Source organism: Dendrobium catenatum, unplaced genomic scaffold (genome assembly GCF_001605985.2).
Source record: "Dendrobium catenatum unplaced genomic scaffold, ASM160598v2 fragScaff_scaffold_853, whole genome shotgun sequence".
NCBI classification, from domain to species: Eukaryota; Viridiplantae; Streptophyta; class Magnoliopsida; order Asparagales; family Orchidaceae; genus Dendrobium; species Dendrobium catenatum.
This window is the reverse complement of record NW_021319315.1, coordinates 10,327,561-10,348,127: the sequence shown is the minus strand read 5'-3', so window position 1 is coordinate 10,348,127 and position 20,567 is coordinate 10,327,561. Positions and strand designations below refer to the sequence as shown.

Here is a 20,567-nt window from a genome sequence, read left to right as displayed (position 1 = left end):
TAAGGAAAATGGTGGTTTCTTCACTACCCTTAACAAATGATCTATTTTGGAGAAAGGTGCTAACTCGCTCATTCCATGTGATAGGGTGCATATTTCAGTCCATATAAAGTTTTTTTATTATTTTCAAAACCTAGTGGTTGTTCTACATATATCTTCTTTAATAACCCATTTAGAAATGCATAATTCACATTCATTTTTATAATTTGAAACCTCTAAAATATACATATGCTAGAAGAACTCTAATGACTTCTAATCTAACTACAGGGGCAAAGGCTTCCTTAAAATTAATTCCTTTTATCTGATTATACCCTTAGCTATTAGTCTAGCCTTAATCTTAATCATTGACCCAAAGTCATTCAACTTATTTTTAAATACCCATTTGGTGCGAACTATACTTTAATCCTTGGGTTAACCAATTCCCATTCATTATTCCTTACAAATTGGTTTACTCCTCTAGTATGGTTAATATTAAAAATTCATCATTGAGAGCTTGATCTATACTAGTTGGCTCTATAATGGAAATGAATGCAGTATGGATAACCTTTTTCCTAAGGCCTTACCTAGTCCCAACCCCTACTGATGGATCCCTTAGGATATACTCTCTAGGTTGACCAGAGGAATATATTTAGTCTCTAGGCGAAGGGTCATGATGTTCTTCTTTATCTCGTAGGTCAACAACCTCTACTCCATGTGTATCTCATCACCATCTCCTAATTTAGGCTTAACAGGTCTATCTAATTCATCGAACATAACATTGGTGGATTCCTTTACAACTAATTTTCTTTTGTTGAAGATCCTATAGGCTTTATCTACTAAGGAATAACTCAATAACCTAAGAAGATCCCTTCATCTGCCTTAGAATCAAACTTCACTAAATGAGATTGGCCATTGATAAGCACAAAATGCTGACACCCAAAGACATATAAATGTGAAATATTAGATGTCATACCCTTAAGGAGCTTGTTGACCTCACTTTTAGATGATGTCATTTGACCCACATTAGTATGATTTACAATCATCTGATGCATCATTTATTACTTGACAATGATCCAGCTATCAACCATCCAGTCTTCAGCTTGACTTCAATTATATTCAATTAAAATATAGTCATTGGATTTCAATCAGTTGATGCAAAATCAATTGATTTGCAAACACCCAATCTATATTCAGGTGATTCACTATCACCCTGAATAATCAATTGCACTTTAGCCATCAATCAAACATCAATCAGTCTAGATTAAATTAACCTACATATCAATCATTCACTTTAATCACAATTTACAATCACTCTATAATCATCACTTAAACAATCAACAATATATCCACTTTACTACCTACACTCCAATCATTTATACATTTATCCAGTCCTCAATCAATCGATAAAAATCACTTATCTTTAATAACTTTAAACAATCAATCAAAACTTCAAACATTCAATCATTTCCACTTACATTTAAATATCTGAAATCAATCAACAACTCGACCTAGTTAGCAGTTAGCCTACAATCAATCAACTAATCATTCAATCTTCAAATCTCCAATCAATTAATCAATATTTACATGCAGTTGCAGCTTTGCACTGTAATCAATTGACCCATTACACTGCTTAGCTCAATGCATTGGCACCCATGACCTTAATCATGCCGAAATCACTTCACTAAGAGCCCCATACATCAAATACCCATCATTGGCTCCATGGGCCAGTGATTGATCAAGTCAACTCATTAGGCTAACTCAAGCTAGCCTAATTGATCAAAAAGCTCAATCATATCGAATCAACCTCCAAATAATTTTTGAACTACATCAAACTTCCCTGAACATCACTCCTAGTGAAATGCTCATAATTAATTATCCTGACTTAGTTAATCGTTGACTTGGTCAATTGGACCTAAACCTTGTCAAATTAGACCCATTTGGGTTAAACCACTTCATACAATCAATTCAAACCATCCAAGTCTCCAAGACCACTCCACTCTATGGCTTAAATGCATTCCAATCAGTAGTGAGCCAAAGTCTAGTGGGTTTGAGTCAACCCAATGAAATTTGTTCAAACCCTCACATGCATTTGATGAGTCATTTAAACTCCAAGCTCATTGTTTTAAATTCATGGTATTCCACCTCAGCAACACCCAAGCATCCCTACCTACCATCTCATCAGCCCTTGACTAAGTTGATTGGTCAAATGGTCAACTAAATCAACAAATACTTAAATAAGCTTGAAGCGTCTAAACCTCTCCCTTTAACCCATTCACTCCAAGAAAACTCACCCCATCTACTTAAACACCTTCTAGAAGATCCCTACGCATCTCTTAAATATAACCTAAACCCTCATTCAATCCTAAACTAGCCACTTTATCTTATATGCATAATAAGACAAAATGAGCTTTCCAACTCATTATCCTCTCATTGTCCTTTTCTCAGTCCTCTTATTAACTGAAGGATGCTTGTAAAGCATCCTAGCCGTCCAAACAAGCTAGGGCATTTGAATTGGCTGAAAGCTCCCAAAATGTTCATTGCAACCTACACACTCTGTCACTACCTCCAAGCTCAAGGTCTCATTTCATTTTAGCTCTCCAGAAATCCCTTTATAATCCCCAAGTCAAATCCCATCGGTTGCATGTTGCCGGCGGGAGTTTCTTGCCACACTAAGCCCCAAGTCCATCCAAGGCCAATATATCATGACCCATACCTCCTCAGGCTGTGCTTTCTTTAGAAGAGTTGTTCTAGACTTCTCAACAAACAACCTTATAACACCCTCTGAGGTTCATCTAATTGAGGTATATTAAATAGCTATGCATAAAGCACGTTTCGAATCATAAAAATAGCCACCCAATGTTCATTTACTTCTAATAAAGTTGTATTTAAAATTTCATTAAATTTGGTTTAGCTGTTTACGAGTTTGAAATGTTCTTCATCATTAGGGTCCTATTCATTTCATGCATTAGCTGTACATGATTTGAGCCTATGATCTCGTGATCCAGGGCCCCGATCTCGTTATTTCACTTTTTTTGTCCAAACCACACGGTAGGCTTAATTGCTCAGATCTCAGTCCGATGTGATCTCGGCCGTCCATTTCAAATATCACATGATCAAATGGCAGTTGTGGCTTGTTAATGATGATAAGGGAAAAACATGTATTAAAAGTTGCACCTCCGCCATTTGATGATTGGAATTTAATGTTGTACTTGTGCCATGCCTTCATCGCGTATCTATCAAATCACTAATGTTTGTCGATGCAATCATTGGCAATTATTGCTGGCAAATGCGTCGTCGGGTTTAACATAATAAACCTTTTTTTATTCATTTTAATCACAATTTTTTTAAAAATAATAATAAATTAAATACTTAATTAAAAATTAAATATCATATATCATTTTGTTAAGTTTAAAACCCTGTTTGATTTATAAATAAAATTAAACCAAAATTCAAAATATTTAAGGAATTATCTCTTTTATATGGATTTCCTTGTTATTAAAATAAGTCTTTAAATATTTGTCTAATTTGATTCAAACTTTGTCACCATTAATTGTAGGCTGTATGTAACCTTCAGTAATTTCCTTGGATTTATTTAAGCTTCATTTTAATAATTATTGAATCTATGTGAATATAAATCTTTTTTAGTTCACATTATTATCATAAATAAATTTAAGCTTCCTTGCATGCATACAAACCTTTCATGGAGGCATTAAATAGAGTCTGATCCAAGTTTGGTACAAGCATATATGATAATTACATGATTGTTACTTCAAATTTTCATGATCACTTCTTAAATATTTGACAACTTAGATTCAAACTTGGTTATATAAAAACTATGAACTTCACTTATCATAATTTTTGGGGATGATGGGATGGGTGATTATTCTATCATTCGAATTTCAAACACTTAGGTTACTATGATGCACCGACACTTCTCCTCAAAGAGGCGTGCAGTGTCCGACACGACACTCGTCTGACACTCCTCCGACACGTGTCGGACACGCCGAAAACATGTTCGATTAAAAAATATTTAATGCAAATTGGACACACGTGTCCGACACGCGTATCTTAAATATTTAATAATTTTTTTAAAAAATAATTTCTTGTATTTTGCGGGATTTAAACTAAATTTCTTATTTCTTATCCATAACATCAAATCAACGTCCACACTTAACTCCCAATCATCGAATATTCTCATTTTCATTTCTTTTTTGCAGTGAAAATATTTTCATCTCCTCTCTCGATGACTGATAAATGGCATCGACGTCTGACTCTCGACGCCTGAAATATTAATTGTTGTTTTTTGAAACTTATCAAAAGAAGCTAATGTACATGCTCAGTACCGCTCAGTATATGCTCGGTACCGCTAGGTACAAGCTCGGTACCGCTAGGTACATGCTCGGTACCGCTCGGTACATGCTCGTTATCTTTCCATACAAATAACTTACGAACTTTAAAAACAAGCATAACTTCAAGTATTATCCTCTTCCTGTTGTGAGAGAAATTGGAGCACATACTCATTTATTAAATCAATGAATATGAATAAAATAACTCCACAATAAGCTGAAGATTTAGTTTATGTGCATACAAATCTTCATATTATATCAAGGAAAATCCCACTTTATATGACATGTGATAACAAAATGTGGGATGTTGTTGGAGATGGGTTCGAGTGTCTTGATGATATGAGATTATTGGATGTTGCGATCACTATGAATAGTAGATATCAAACAACCTAACTTACTATGAATCTAAGTGGAAAAAATCTTAAACTCATCAAAAACTCACTCTTATGTGCTAAGAATCTATTCCAAGTGAATCTAGAAAAGCCATCTATGATCACAAAACCAAAACTCTTACCACCTAGACTGGCCGTACTAACGGGCCCAAACAAATCCATATGAAGAATCTCTACTGGTCTTGTGGTAGTGATATCCTTAATAGAATGAAAGGATGACCTAGTTTGCTTTTCTAATTGACATGTATCACAAAAATGATCCTTAAAGAAATCTAGCTGGGGAATGCCTCTTACTAGGTCGCACTGAGTAATATTCCTAAGGATTTTTTGATTCGCATGACATAGTCACGCATGCCATAGCCAAGATGCATCCAAAATAGTTTTCAAATAGTATATATCATTAGAAGTATCAATACAAGATAAATCAAGTATCTAGATATTGTTAATTACATTTCCTCCCAAAATAGTTTTACCATTTAAAGTAATAAGACGATGTTTAGAAATAAATTTAATATAAAATCTTTTATCGCATAATTGACTAATGTTAAGTAAATTATGCTTTAAACCTTCAACTAAAAGTAGGTTCGTAATAATGAAATCATTAGTCTTACCAATTATACCTGAGCCAAGTGGTGTTGTCACCCAAAGTTATCTTGTCTCCACTCCTGACCTGCAACACCATGAACTGCTTCAGATCTCTCATCGTAAGTCTTGAGTAGTTTCTATCCAGGTACCACATGCTCTCACTTTACTTCTTGTGAGAGCATCCCTACAAAGTGAATCAAAGATTAGATTTGAGAATCCAAGTGAGTTTGAGTTCCACCTTATGCTTTAATGAATGATTGTTATGCATGTTATGCTATGATGAGACCTTGGGCCTCCAAACTTGATATATTCTAAGGTAAATTTTGTAAGTGTGAGCTATATATCATAGCATGCCACAAGAATAACACCTAATCTCTAAAAATTGGGTCATTAACCTATGTGGGGAATAGTGCCTCTTCCTTGGGATATATGATGCATGCTGTCCTAGGTTGTGGCTTTAGTGAAAGTGTAGGCCTATGAATATTATTTTGTAGTGCTTTTATTTTTTCTTATAAATAGTCATTAGTATTTTTTAATTAGCCACTTCAAATTTGAATGCATGCTCACTATTATCTAGTTCTATTGCAAGTGTCTCTAGTTCTTTGAATGTTTCCTCTAAATCAATATATTCACTTTTCAAGGAATTGTGTGACTTGGTGAACTCAATATGCTTCCTATTTAACTCATTAAACTCATACAATAATGATGCTCCTTATCTAATATGATATGTTTGAATTTAATATTAGTATGCTCTATAACTAATATGTCATGATCGCATTACAAATAAAAAATTTCTTTCTTTAGACATGCATGCTATTTTTGAGTTTCGTATATGAATCATGTATTTACTCAGAAATTAAAAATAAGTCATCATGAGATAAATTACATTCATCTTCTTGATCGCAGTTAATAATTGTATCATTGGACATCAAACATAGATTTGTTATCGCCTCTTCTGATTCTTATTCAGATGAGTAAGAGGCTAAGTATGCTCAAAAGGATTTATATGTTTTTTATTTTTCCCCTTTTTGCATTTGGCTTATCTTCACCATTTTCCTTCGTACGATAGCTCTTAAGAATAGGGCAATCGAACCTCAGATGTCCATGCTTCTTGCATTCAAAGTACACAACATTAGAAGAAACTTTGTTAAATTTACCTATTTTACCTTTACTTTTGTCGTGGTATCACTTTTACTTTTACTTTAGGAAGCTTTTAAACTATCGAGTCATCAAGGTTATTCCATTGTTCTCATCAGCTTTAGAGCTTTTGTTATCTGTGTCATCAACCTTCAATGCCACGATCTTCTCTTTTCTCTTTTCACCTACATCTAATAGTGATGCAGGCAAACTAGAAAGAAAGAGCCAATAGAGGAGAACACTAGAACAAAACTCGATTCAATTTATAATGCAGACATCTAAACAAACACCAAAACAAACGAAAGTCGAATAAACGAAACAAAATTTAAAAATAAAAACACTATCCTCAGAACAACTGGCAAGCGGTTTTCTCACATGCAACGAAAAGTAGGTAAAATAAGATAAGGCTTAAGGGCTTGGAAACCAAGGGCCCACCACAGCTACAAGGTCCAACATCCAACAAAGCTCCTCCGGCAAATGTCACCAAATCAACCAATAAACACCTCAAATAGCTCAAGAAGAAAGATATAAGTGGAGTGGAACTTGCGTAGAGAAGAAGAGATTAGAAGCACAAGAAGAAATAGAGAGGAGGAAGAGAGAAATGGAACAAGCTCTCAAGCTTTTCCGAAGGAAGAAGAAACCCTCAGGTTTTGTAGAGACTTTTCTCAAATATTCAACAACCTTTTCATGTTAAAAACATCTCCAATTTATAAGAGAAAAGGGGGCAACCAAATGGACAATTCACCTCCAATTGAACCAATTAGAAAAGGCCAGGATTAATTCCAAAACAACACCCGAAAAGGCAGCACAGGAAACTGAGAAAAGAAGCCACGGGAAAGGAGCGGACATTTAGGGAATCGGGATAGAGCCAGGGGGATCGGAACAGCCCACGGGAAGGAGCAGGAATCATCCACAGGAAACAACACTAGGAAGAAACCGAGGGGACACAAAGAAGGGGAAAAGGCAAAGTTCAAACTCCACATAATGAGCTTTCAAGTGCAATTACTCCACCAAATAATGAGCTAAAACATCAGCTCAAGCAATAATGAGCTAGAATTAAGTAGCTCCCAAGAATTCATCTCAAAACCAAAGCATCCAAGGCCCAACCCGAAAAACAACAGCAGCCCAAAAGACCAAAGAACCCAAGTAGCTAGCACACCCAAGGTTCATGCCCAAACACCACCTACTCATGATCATTGGATGTTTTTCATCATGGGATAGCATAAAAAAAAAACTATAATATTCAAATTACAATAAAAGCGAAAAGAAACTAAAATTTGCATGCATCAATTTCCCCTAGTGGGAGAATCTCATCTCCTGATGAGAAGGCTTTAGCAACTTTTTGAAAAAGATCCTGATGATGATTTTTCATTTCAATAACATCCATCCATGTATAGTCTATCAATGGACGATTGCTCCATTTAACAAGGAACCTTTTGTGTTCGTCATGTCTAGTCTTAGTAATTCTGACATCAATAACATCTTCAACCTGATCATCATTGTTTAGAACAAATGTGGAAAATGGCAAAAGTTTCAACTTCCATAGAATTATCAGAATTTTCTTCATACAAAGAAAGGTTAGAAACATTAAACACAGAAGAAGTGCCAACAGTAATAGGAAGATCCAGGAGATAGGCATTCGTGCCCAACTTTCACAGTATACGAAAAGTAAAATACGATTAGCGACGAAAGTAAGCCATAACCAAATCACCCTTCTTAAAATATACTTCCCTCCGATGTTTGTCAGCAACAGATTTGTATTTAACATTAGCCATTCTGAGTTTTTCAAGGACTTGTTGTTGGACATATTTGATATGATCAAAAGTTTATGTGGCTTCAGCTCTAACCTTATTAGGTAAAGGCAAAAAAATTCTATCTAAAATGTGAGATATAGGCTGACCATAAATAATCTCAAAGGGAGTTTTACCAGTGGAGCGATTAACAGAATTATTATATGCAAACTCAGCTTGGGGCAATATTAAATTCCATCGGGATAGTTTCTCACCAGCAAGGCATCTCAGTTAATTTCCTAAGCTTTGATTGACAACTTTAGTTTGTCCATCAGTTTGTGGATATTATGCACTACTAAATTGAAGAGTAGTTCCTAATTTTGTCCAGAGTGTTCTCCAAAAGTGACTCAATAATCTAGTATCCCTATCAGACGTGAATGCTCGAGGAATGCCATGGAGACGAAAAATTTCTTTAAAAAATAAATCAGTAAATATATGAAGCATCAGAAGTTTTCTTGTATGGAATAAAGTGTGCCATTTTACTAAATCGGTCCACAACAACAAAGGCAAAATCATATTTTCTTGCAGTAACAGGCAACCCTAAAACAAAATCCATAGAGATGTCTTTCCATGGTTTATTTGGAATTGGAAGAGGGATATATAAATTAATGTTTTGAGAAGTTCCCTTGAAAGCTTGACATATTTTACATTGTTTTACCAGCTTAGCAATTTGCTTTCTCATAAGAGGCAAGAAATATTTTTCTTTCACTAAGGCAACAGTTTTTCCTTGACCAAAATGTCCTCCCAAACCCCCACTATGAATCTTGCACAAGGTGTTCTCTTAAAGAATTTTTTGTAATGCAAAGTCTAGAACCTTTAAACAAAAAACCTTGTTGTATGACAAATTAAGCATAATTATCAGTTATAGAAGTAAGATAAGATTCCTAAATACTCTTAAAATCAGGATCATTCGCATAGGTGTCTTTTAAAAAATTGAAAGAAGTTATGGTTGGATAAACAGTTACCAACTGATGAGACCTACTTAAAGCGTCAACCACTTTGTTTAGCACCCCAGTTTAATGCTTAATGTGAAAAGAGTATTCTTGCAAAACAGAGACCCATTTGACATGCTTTTTGTTCAGATTTTTTTGAGGGCCCAAAAATCGCAAAGTTTCGTGGTCAGTGTTTAAAACAAATTCTCTTTGAATTAAATAACATCTCCAGAATTTCAAAGCTTGAACAATCGCTTAAAATTCCAAATCATAAGTAGAATACTTAGATCGAACATCATTTAACTTTTCACAAAAGTATGCAATAGGTTTTCCTTCCATGCTAAGCACAACACCAATACCAATATGAGAGGCATCACAATCAACATTAATTTTTTTTAAAAAAATTGGCAGGTTAAGGATGGGTGCTTGACTCATTTTTGTCTTAATTATTTCAAATATTTGTTCAGCTTGAGGTTTCCACCTAAAGTCTCTTTTTTTCAAATAATTAGTGATAGGGGAAATTAGTGAACTGAAGTTTTTAATAAACCTTCGATAGAAAGAAGCTAAGGCATGAAACCCTCTCACCTCTCTAATATTTTTAGAAGTAAACCAGTTTTGAATTGCCTCAATTTTTACAGGATCAACCTTTATTTCTTTCGCAGACACAATATATCCCAAAAATGTTAAACTTGAAGTCATGAAAGAATATTTTTTAAGATTGATATACAACTTGTGCTCTCTTAGCATTTGCAGAATTTGTTTCACATGATTAAGATGCTCATAAGGGTGAATGCTATAAATCAGAATATCATCGAAATATACCACAACAAACTTTCCAATAAAAGGTCTTAAAACATGATTAATTGTTCTCATAAAAGTGCTAGGAGCATTAGAAAGCCCAATAGTCATAACAATCCATTTGTACAATCCTTCCTTGATTTTAAAAGCAGTTTTCCATTCATCTCCCGGTCTTATCCTAATCTGGTGATACCCGCTTCTCAATTCAATTTTGGAAAAGATTTTGGCACCACTTAACTTATCCAACATGTCATCCAGGCTAGGAATTGGAAATCTATACTTAATGGTGATTTTATTAATAGCCCGACTATGCACACATATCCTTCATGTTCTATCTTTTTTAGGTGTAAGTAAAGTAGGCACAACACAGGGACTTAAGCTTTTCTTAATCAAACCTTTTTTTAACAGTTCAGTCACTTGCTTAAAAAGTTTATCATGTTCAGTTGGACTTATTCTGCAATGGGGAAGATTATGCAATGCGACTCCATGTATTAAATCAATTTGGTGTTGAATGCCTCACATCGGTGGCAAATCTATTGCAACTCTTCAGGTGTTATATCAGAAAACTCATTAATTAAATATTGAATTTCTTTAGGAATTTGAGACGTTGAATCAGTTTCTTTTCCTAGCACCAGGATAGCTACCTCAGATTATTTTAACTCATTTGTGTTAAGAAGCAGTTCAGGGGCGTTTGTTTTTGCAACTTTAGTATTTTTGGCAGGCGGGTTAGGCACATATTTTTGAGGACAAAGAGTGAATTTTTATTATTTTGAATCAAAGTGTAGGTTTTCTTTTCCCCGTTATGAATGGTTTTGTGATCGAATTGCCAAGGACGACCCAATAAGATGTGACAAATTTCAAGAGGTACAACATCCCAAACCACTTGATCTTTGTAAGAACTTTCAATTGTTAAGTTAACAGTGCGTTGTTTTGTTATTGGAACCTCACTCCCTTTCGTGAACCAAGAGATTTTATAAGGTTTGACAAGTGGTTTTGATTTCAATTTGAGCTTATCAACTATTATTTGTGAAAAGAAATTACCCGAACTCCCGCTATCGATCATAAGAGTGCAAATTTTTCCCTCAACTGTGCAAGTGGTTTTAAAAATATTTCTTTTAAGCCACCTATCCCCATTCTGCATTTTAGTTGTTAAAACTTGTTGGATTACTAAAAGTTGTTCACCTTCATCGCCCTCTGTATCAACTTTCTCCAATTCGATATTATTTTTAGGTTCAGATTCATTTTCTTCCTCTTATTCTATTTCTTCATCATTTTTAATGTAATTATTCCTTAGTGGGTTGTTTTTTCTACAAGCCGCAGAGAGATGACCATAAAGTCTTTAACTCAGTAGTAGCCCAATGAACCTATTGATGTTGATAAGGATGATTGAGATGACTTTATTGTTTATTTTTAGTGACCTGTAATGTTAAATTTGATATTTTGGATTTAGTAGTTTAATTTGCTATGTTATGTTAAATGTTTTGGGGTTGATCAGATTTTTTTTATTATGATATTTCAGATGTTTAATTTGTTCTGTTCCAATGTTGACGTTTATGTTAATTAAAATAGAAGATGTTGGTTGATTTGTAACTAGAAGTTGTATGTAAATTTCAAGGACGAAATTTTTTATTATGAGGGAAGAATTGTAAAACCCGAAAAATGTCGTTTTAGATCTCACACGTTTTTTGATGCATTGCGACAAGATTTAAGTGAATTTTTCAAAGTTGTCGGATTTCGACAAAAGTAATTTTATAAAATTCTAGGCAAAATTCTAAGAAATTCGATATATAAAATTTATATTTAATTTTGCTTAATTTTGAATTTAAAATTAAGAGAAATCTTATAATACCCATAATACCCTTAGAGATTATTAAAGCATGGATTGTTTAAGTGAGGGTAGAATAGTTTTTTGGCCATGTAAGGGAATTAAAGGGACCGAATACATTCGGTCTCTTATTCAATCGTGCACCAAACCGAGCGGAACCAAAGGAGAAGAGGCGCGCGGAAGGGAGCGGCAGGAGGTTTCGACGCCAGTGGTAGGGCAATTTTCCGCGAGATTCTTGGAAGGAAATTGTAGGGAACACTAAGTGAAGGCTAAGGTGAGTTCTTATGAACAATTTCTAATATTTTTCTTAGAATTTTCTCAAGAAAAGATTTCTAGGGTTTAAGAAAAACTTTGAATCTCTTTAAGAAATTAAATAGGGGATTGTTAGGGAATGATTATGAGATAATTTTATGCATGGTCACCAAGAATGTGGAGTTGGAAAAATTAGGGTTTTTCTCTAAAGTCGGAAATTTTGGAAGTACTTTTGCAAATGTGGTTCCTAAGGGTCCTAAGAGGGTTTTTAAGAAAAGAAATTGAGTTTTTCTCACAAAATGGTATTTTTCTATTTTCTAATTATTTTAAATCCGAAAATAGAAATTATTTTAAATTAATTTAGGATTATGGTAAAGGGTTAATTTGGTTAACATATATAATTACACAAAATTATGAATTTTTAGAATATATGTATGCTCTATGTTTTAAATTAGAGAGATGGAGATGGAAAAAGAGAACCTTTAAAAATGTTGGGAGTAGATTATAAAATAATAAAAATCATTGATATTGTTTTAGGATTGAGAACTTTAAGTTGAAGGTTTAAGATTTTATTAATATTATTTGAACAGTTGAAAATTTCTGATAATTAAGCTGAGACGAGTATTGGTATCTACAATGAAGCTTGAGGTTTGGAAAAATATTAAAGCTTGGAAACAATCAGGTGAGTAAACATGCTTTTTTATCATGGTAATTGCATCGTTTTAGTTTTTATTGAATTGTTATTGCAAATTGGTTTATTTTACTGCATTAATTGATTCCATTGTTTCATATTCTTGCATATTAATTTTTTCACCATATTACTGTATAAGATACATAATAATGCTTTATATTATTGAGATGATATGATTATGATTTGAATATTATATTGAATGTTTGTATGTGCATGCTGAATTGATGGAGCTCACCCCCTTATGATACTAGCTGGGGACGTTGTACTCGTGCATGTTAAAATGATAAATGATATGGAAAATGAAATGGTAGAGGAGTACCTTTATGGTACTAGACGGTGGCTCCTGTGACGATTGTAATATATATGAAATGAGAAAGTTATGAACAATGATATGAATACGAAAAATGAATTATGAAAGGATATGAATGTATGATTTATGTTTATGTTAATGACATATTTTTATGAAATCAATTTATGTTATATTTTAAATGAAATTGACATTTAGCATATTGTTCATTTTGCATTTATTACTGTAGTTTGGAATCAAGTTTTACTTACTGAGTTTTATCTTATTGTTAGTTGTTAATATTTTTCAGGTGTTATTACTTTAAATCAAAATGAGTAGAAGGGGTGGAAATGTTTACCGTAGAAGAGGAGCGCCTGAGGAAAGGTAATTTTATGAATATTAATGATTTTATGTTTATGTGTTTTCAAATTTGATGTTTTAGAGGTTCTTTCAAATGTTAAGGTGATAGTTTTAGGAATTAGATATTTTAATCTACCGTCTGACCTCCGTTCTCGCCTCGCCTACGCGAGCTCACCGGCCGGGTCGTACAATTTTAATAGGCCATGAGGAATATACATTACAGATTCATGTATTCTTTTTTTAAGCTTGTGTTCTTATTATAGATTTTAAATAATGTAAGAATAATAACTTTTGTTTGTTCCGTTACATTTTTTTTTTCAAAATATACAGTTTTTTTTAATATTCTAATCACAAATTATAGCAGATTGGATAAGATATGTGGTGAAGGATGTGCTACAATCTCGACGTCAATCTTGATCATATCTATGTGGGATGCCAAATATATTTGATAGGGAATACTGTACTCTCCCCCAAAAAATTACACAATCAAGCCACATAAACACTTGATGAAAACTCTTATGAAGTAAAATGGGTCAGATTTTCTCAAATTTGATTGATCAATCTATAAAACTTTGACGGAATAACTCATTTCATACAAGCAGTTGAGGTTGATAGATAAACACTTTTCTGATAGTTGGCTTCAAAAATCAAGATAACATTTCACGTCTGATCATATGGTGTCATCCCAATCTAATCAAATAATTGAAATTTTTAGTTTGATTAGTACTAATTAGGGTTTAATTTTGTTTAGAAATTGTATATTTTGAAAAAAAATGAAACTAGTTAGGTGCTTCCTCCTCGCTCATGCTCCGCCACTCTTCTACCTATCTCTTCCATTTTTTTTTCCTCCTCGTATATAACTAATTGATCTTATCTGAGGTATTTTATTTTCTATAGAGAGTCGTAGGTTGGTTCATAATATCTGGTAATTAATACTCCGGTGATCTTGAAAGTTATAAAAAATTGCGCTGCCAATCTTTTGATTTATTTCCCTGCTTGTCAGATCGAATGATTGAAGCATCTAAGGAGCTTTTTTTTTTAATTAAATGGGAGAAAGGGTTGATCATTTGATGTGTAAAATTGGCTGTGTTGGGATAATCATGTGGGAGATCAACACGAGAGGAATTTTAGTTTTTGGGATTGAGAAGATTTTGAGATAGATAAACATTTATGCTATGAAAAGAGTTCCCTACTTATATTATAAGATTTCTTAGGCGGCACTTCAAAATAATGTTTATTATGTATTTATTATACCATATATGTTGTTTGAATTGTTGATTGTGAAAGTATGGGAGTCCATGAAGGTAGCATTTATAGTTTTTAAACAATTAACTTTATTCCTATTGTTCATTCTTTTGATGTTAGGAAACCTTTAGATCTTTTCGGCTCTTTTGTTTTGGAAACTCCAATTTTATTGATGGGGTTTCATTGCAGAGGAGAAGTCTGTTTTTTTTTTATATCACAACTTGGTAGTTGCTAGTCATCCAAGAAGTCACAATCAAAGTAGATGTTCAAAGGTTGTTGAAAGTTGGCAGATGTGTGCTGACTTCACTAGGCTCAACAACAACTATTACAAATATACTTATTCTTTCCCTAAATTTTGTGCTATTTTAAATTATGTGATGGGCTTTATAGTGCTTAGTTATAAATTTTCTTTAGGTGATTAGCCATCTTTTCATGCAAAGCCACCCCATCTTCTCAACATCAACATCTTCTTTCCCAAGGCCAACCTACTCGTTGTTGCACTCTACTTCCTCTTCCGCTATCACGACCCGACGCGGATGCTTGACTTGACGAGGCGGGAACTCAAAGTCGGACGGTAGGATCAAATCATTTCAATTTATAAGCAATACAATATAAAATTTAATCCATTTAACTGAAGAGCAACTAACAAAATTTCTCAAATATTTAACATTTGTATAACTAATAAATTTCTTGTTTTCAATGTTACGTCGTCTTCTAGAGACATACTCTTCCATTTCTGCCATTTTTAAATCTCTGAAGACTTACCTGAAATATTGTTTAATGGAATGAGTTTACAAGATTCATTTATTTTGAAAGTCACTTTGACATATATCATTTACTTTCACAACATATCCAATTGACATCAAAACTTTCAAAATTTTATTATTTCATAAATATTTAATCCCATTGATTTAACAAATGCCTCTGAAATAAATGAGTGTGTAGCTCCTATATCAAAAAGAATCTGTACAAGCTTTTTTTGAATCGTTACCATACCTATAAAATTTACAAAAAATTAACATAAACATCATTCCTTTAGCAATGTTTTCATAGCACTCATTTATTTATTTTTTTATTATTATTACCTGTAATTACTTCAGGAGAATCTTTAGTATTCTTTTGAGTCAATGCATATACTCTAGGAATAGTATTCTGTCAGCCTTGATTTTAGTCATGGAGTAGAAGCAGTTGATTCTATCGTTCTTGGTCTTTCAACATTTCTCTGAGATCCAGTGTTTATCCTTGACTCTCCTGCTTGTTTCTGTCCCAAAGTAAGACAATTCTTGGCTATGTGACCTGATTGATGACACCAAAAACAAGTATTTGTACCATATAAATATTCTCATTTATGTTGCCTTCCACATTTGATGCAACTGTACACACTTGAACTGTCACTGCTACTAGACTTAGCCTTCTTCCAATTAAACTTCCCAGCTTGTGAAAGAGGTTTGCTATGTGAATCCTGTGAAGCTCCTATTACTTCACCACTTTTCCTCTTCTGAAAGTTACGTCTCCTTTGAGTGTTTTGTAAGTCCATTTCTACCCTCTTTAGCCCTTTCCACCAGCACTAAGTAATCATCAATTCCAAGTGGTACAAGTGGCTGTATAATTACATCCTTCAATCCAGATAAGAATTAGTGACACTGTTCCTCTGTAGTATGTATTAATTGAGGAACATATCTGGATAATATTGCACATTCAGCTTCCTATTGCATAACTGATTTATCTCCCTGCACCAATCTCATAAATTTATCATGCATCTGCCTCCTTGTATAAAGGGGCACGAACCAATCTTTGAACATATGTGTAAAATCATCCCACTTAATTTGCATATCAAAAAATCCTCCAGTTTTATTTTTATGCTGATCTTTACACTACGTTTATGCTTCTCCATCAGTGTAAAGGATGCTACATAAACTTTCCTTTTCTTTGGATAGAACATTCCCTCTAAAATCTTTTCAATCATTAGTAACCAAATTTTAGCTTCAATTAGTCTTTCAATTCTCTTAAATAATGGTGGCCTCATATCTTGAAACAGTTTAAGATATTTATCTATAGGCATTCCACCACCATTGCTACTTCCTGATTATTGATTCATTGAGGCGTGAATCAACTGAGTTATAGCTGTCATCATTTATGTCAGTGCATAAGGCTTAACATTAACATGAGGCACTGGCCTTTCCACTTCCTTTTCTCTTCTATAATCATTTTGGTTCCTGTTTTCAATAAGATATTCATTTTACGTTAAATCTTCAAATCATTAATAGTCATTCTAATGGCTCTTTTAGTATGATTCATATCTTAATTGATCTCTAAGACTACTTTTGTCACGACCTGACCCGGATGCTCGATTTTGACGAGGTGGGAACTAAAAGTCGGACGGTAGGATCAAATCATTTCAATTCATAAGCGATACAATATAAAATTTTCTTAATTCAACTGAAGAGCCACTAATAAATTTTCTCAAATACTCAACATTTGCATAACTCATAAATTACCTGTTTTTAATGTTTCGTCGTCTTCTATAGACGTACTCTTCCCTTTTTTCCATTTCTAAATCTCTGAAGACTTACCTGAAACATTATTTAATGGAATGAGTTTATAAGGTAAACTCAGTGGGTAATTCTTCAACACTTAATATGTATAAAATACAGTACAATTAACATATAATATAAGTCTATTCATTTAACATTGTTATATTTTTCCTTTTCTTTGTTCATTTCTTTTTATTCATTCCTTTATACATATTATTTCATATTCATTTATAACATTTAAAATACTTTAACTTATATTCATTTTCTCATTTAATTAGTACATATTCATGCCATCTCTATATACTTTATGAGCATAATCTAAGTATACTATTTTATATACATTTGAAGTTTTCATAGCTTTATTCATAATAGCCTCAAAATAAACAAAGCAATTATATAAATCTTTCTTTCAATATGAAAATGGAAATGAAATAATGAAATTTCAAATAGCTATAATTACCCACTTTACTTTCCTTTTCCAATATTCGTCCAATTTTGAAAACCATTAACAGTTCACAAGAATATAATAATTTAATTAATATTAAATATCAATTAAATATATCAATAGACATTTGATTTCTTCTACAAAACTTACCTCATAAGATTTCTTTTCTTTACTTGCAAAACCTCCTTCCTCCACCGTCAAACTAAAATCTGTATCACCTGGCTTTTTCCAACCTAAATCAACTCATATTTTATTCACTAAAAGAAACAAGAAATGAAAACTTATGGCCTCAACTAAATTACTTACCTTTCCTTAAGAAGGAATTCCAAAGTTCAATTCCTTCTTCTTCTTTCTCTCCCAATTTCTTTCTCTTCGCATTCGATCTCTTTTATTTCCTTTATGAAAATGTTAATTGTTTAATTTGGAAGGAAAACAAGGAGGTTATACAAAAAGGAAAGAAGAAATTCAATAACATTTTCCCCTTTTTCTCCTTAGTCGTTTTTCTCGTTCTTTGAAATTTCATCCAAATTATCGATTCGTTAGCGATAGGAAAGAAAAGGAATCGTTAAATCTTATCCTCCCACGCAATCGTTCTTTATAAATGGCAGAACGGATCTAAAAATCTTCCTTTGCATGCGTTCAGTCCGCCCAGAAGTTCCGCCCTTTTGTTTCGTTTGCATTAAAAAAAAAAAAACTAACCCCCTTCTGGGGTCGTGACTTTTATTAGGAGGGCTGGCCGGTTCGGTTGAACCGGCCACCCAAACCCATCCGTTACATCTGCCTTCCTATTTGACTTGACACAACAACCTCCGTTGCATACTTAATGCCCATAAAAAATTAACCTTAAATAGATGCAGCTCTATTCCTTCTCCTCACCAAGGTTTGAGATATTGGGACTCATAACAAGTAGAATTTTCGAGAGGTGCACCTGAGAGAGACTCCCTAGAAGACTTCCTGAGAAAGGCTCCTTAGGGTGCTCCTTGGCACTCGTTAATTGGTATAATTCCATGATACTATCACACCTCAACCCTTGGTCTTATCTTATTTTTAGTAAAAAGTCATGTGGTCGAGAAGGATCATATCAAACTTTGATTAATCTTTTGGATTTATGCAATCCCCTCATTTCGAGGTGCTACAAGAGCAGTACATTGGGCCTCAAGATGCATTCATGCTTCTGACCCTAGTATTTTGTTGAATTGCACTTTCTGTTTGTTGCAAACAATCTTGAATAGGACAACTCAGGCAATAGAATCATGAGATTTGATTGGATTTGTCATTGTTAGCCACCATCCGCTTTGAGCTTGTATCAATGTGTTGTTTTTTCAAATTTAAATTTGTGCTACTAAAGAATCATGTAGCCTATAGAATAACTTTTATTGAACTTTCTCTATCTCGATCTAGAGAGGTATATAGCCATACGTGGGTTTGCTACATTATGAAAATCTCAAATCAGATCATAAAATATTGACAGGAGGATGGAATCCTTAGGCAGTATTTTAATTGATACCAATTTGCTATCAAAAAACTAACTCCCTTATTTATATCAACACAGACGTGAAGATTTTCGAAGTTTATAGATTTCTAGTAACTTTATTGTAAAGTTTTTTTTGTCTCTCTAATTAATTGTTATGGTTCTTAAAGTTGAGAATTCTCAGAGAGTATATTTCATTATTGTTGTGCATTCAATCCATTGTAGGAGTTATAAATGCTGGGCCAATATTTTTAACAACCATCAATTATTAAGGAGCATATAATGATAAAATATATATTGCAAATTATGGTTGTTTGTTCTCCAACAATGTATCAATGTGTAGAATGGCACGAACAATTATTGAAACCCGATGCCATTATATATTTTTTGATGCCAAAGAATATAAAGGATAACGAGATCATTTACCGTGTATCAAGTTGGATCACAGACATTGTAGGGAATGAAAACCTCATAACGCACTTCATAAATCACTCAATGAGACTTTCAATTTTAAATGTATTTGTGAAGCTAAAAATGTTTGCTATAATAAAGATTCATTTCGCCGCTATAATCATCATGCTTAGGAGATTCAAAACTATAAAACAATGATTACTAACCATGATAATTAATGATAAGTGGAGCATTATTTTTGAAATCCAGATTTATGAAGGTTAAGATATTAGATATTTCTGGTCGGACAAAATAAATTATGTTATGACACCGGTATGGATTAAATAGGTGTCAAACGATTTACAGAGATAGATAAAGATCAATTCAAGACACAAACGGACATATTATAGAAAAGAAAACAAAAAGGAACTTAGCTTTATTATGGTAGATTCACCCCTGGCTTGCCACGCCAGGTTACAGCCCTCCATCCAAGGGAAAATGCAGAATTTCTGCTTACAAACTCTCTACCCTCCCTCTAAGACATGGACTCTATATATAGACATTATTAAGATAACTAACACTAGACTCAGCAGCAAGAAAGCCTGAACCTAACTGAACCAGCAGCAGGGAATAGAACCAAAAGCCTGTTAATGGCCGGTCTGGGTTCTGTATGAATATAGGATTTATTTCCTGTTTAGATAGCAGTAGCTCCTGCGTCATTCCCCCGGTCTTGAGAAGATGGAACTTTATTTTGGAGGGGAGGAGTAGTTCCCACGGGTTCTTCTTGTATGTTGCAGGCTTGTTGTGGTTGATCTACGTCTTTCTCTTGATTGGAAAGCTCCATTGGGTCGTAATGATTTTATAAATCTGAAACATTAAAAACAGGAGAAATTTGTAAATTGTCAGGTAACTCAATTTGAAAAGCATTATCATTAATGCGTTTAAGGATACGAAAAGGTCCCTTTGCTTTAGGTTGAAGCTTGTTGTATCTTCTGTTGGGAAACCTCTCCTTGCTTAGCCTGATCCAAACGAGATCTCCTTCCTTGAAATGTTCGCTCCGCCTTGATTTATTTGCTTGCTTTTGATATTTGGTATTTGTTTTTGAATATGCT

At 33.5% G+C, this 20,567-nt stretch overlaps 1 protein-coding gene across 4 annotated transcripts in view; it reads left to right on the top strand.

Annotated features, from left to right (window-relative positions):
- LOC110114722 (mediator of RNA polymerase II transcription subunit 9) overlaps positions 1–20,567 on the top strand; it is a 58,890-nt gene that overhangs the window by 10,494 nt on the left and 27,829 nt on the right. For 2 of the 4 annotated variants that reach the window (XM_020847697.2, XM_020847695.2), the window contains exon 2: positions 13,321–13,394. The exons of the other annotated variants lie outside the window; for them this stretch is intronic. The gene's annotated coding sequence lies outside the window, so the exon portion shown is untranslated. The remainder of the gene's footprint in view (positions 1–13,320; positions 13,395–20,567) is intronic. 4 annotated transcript variants of the gene reach the window in all.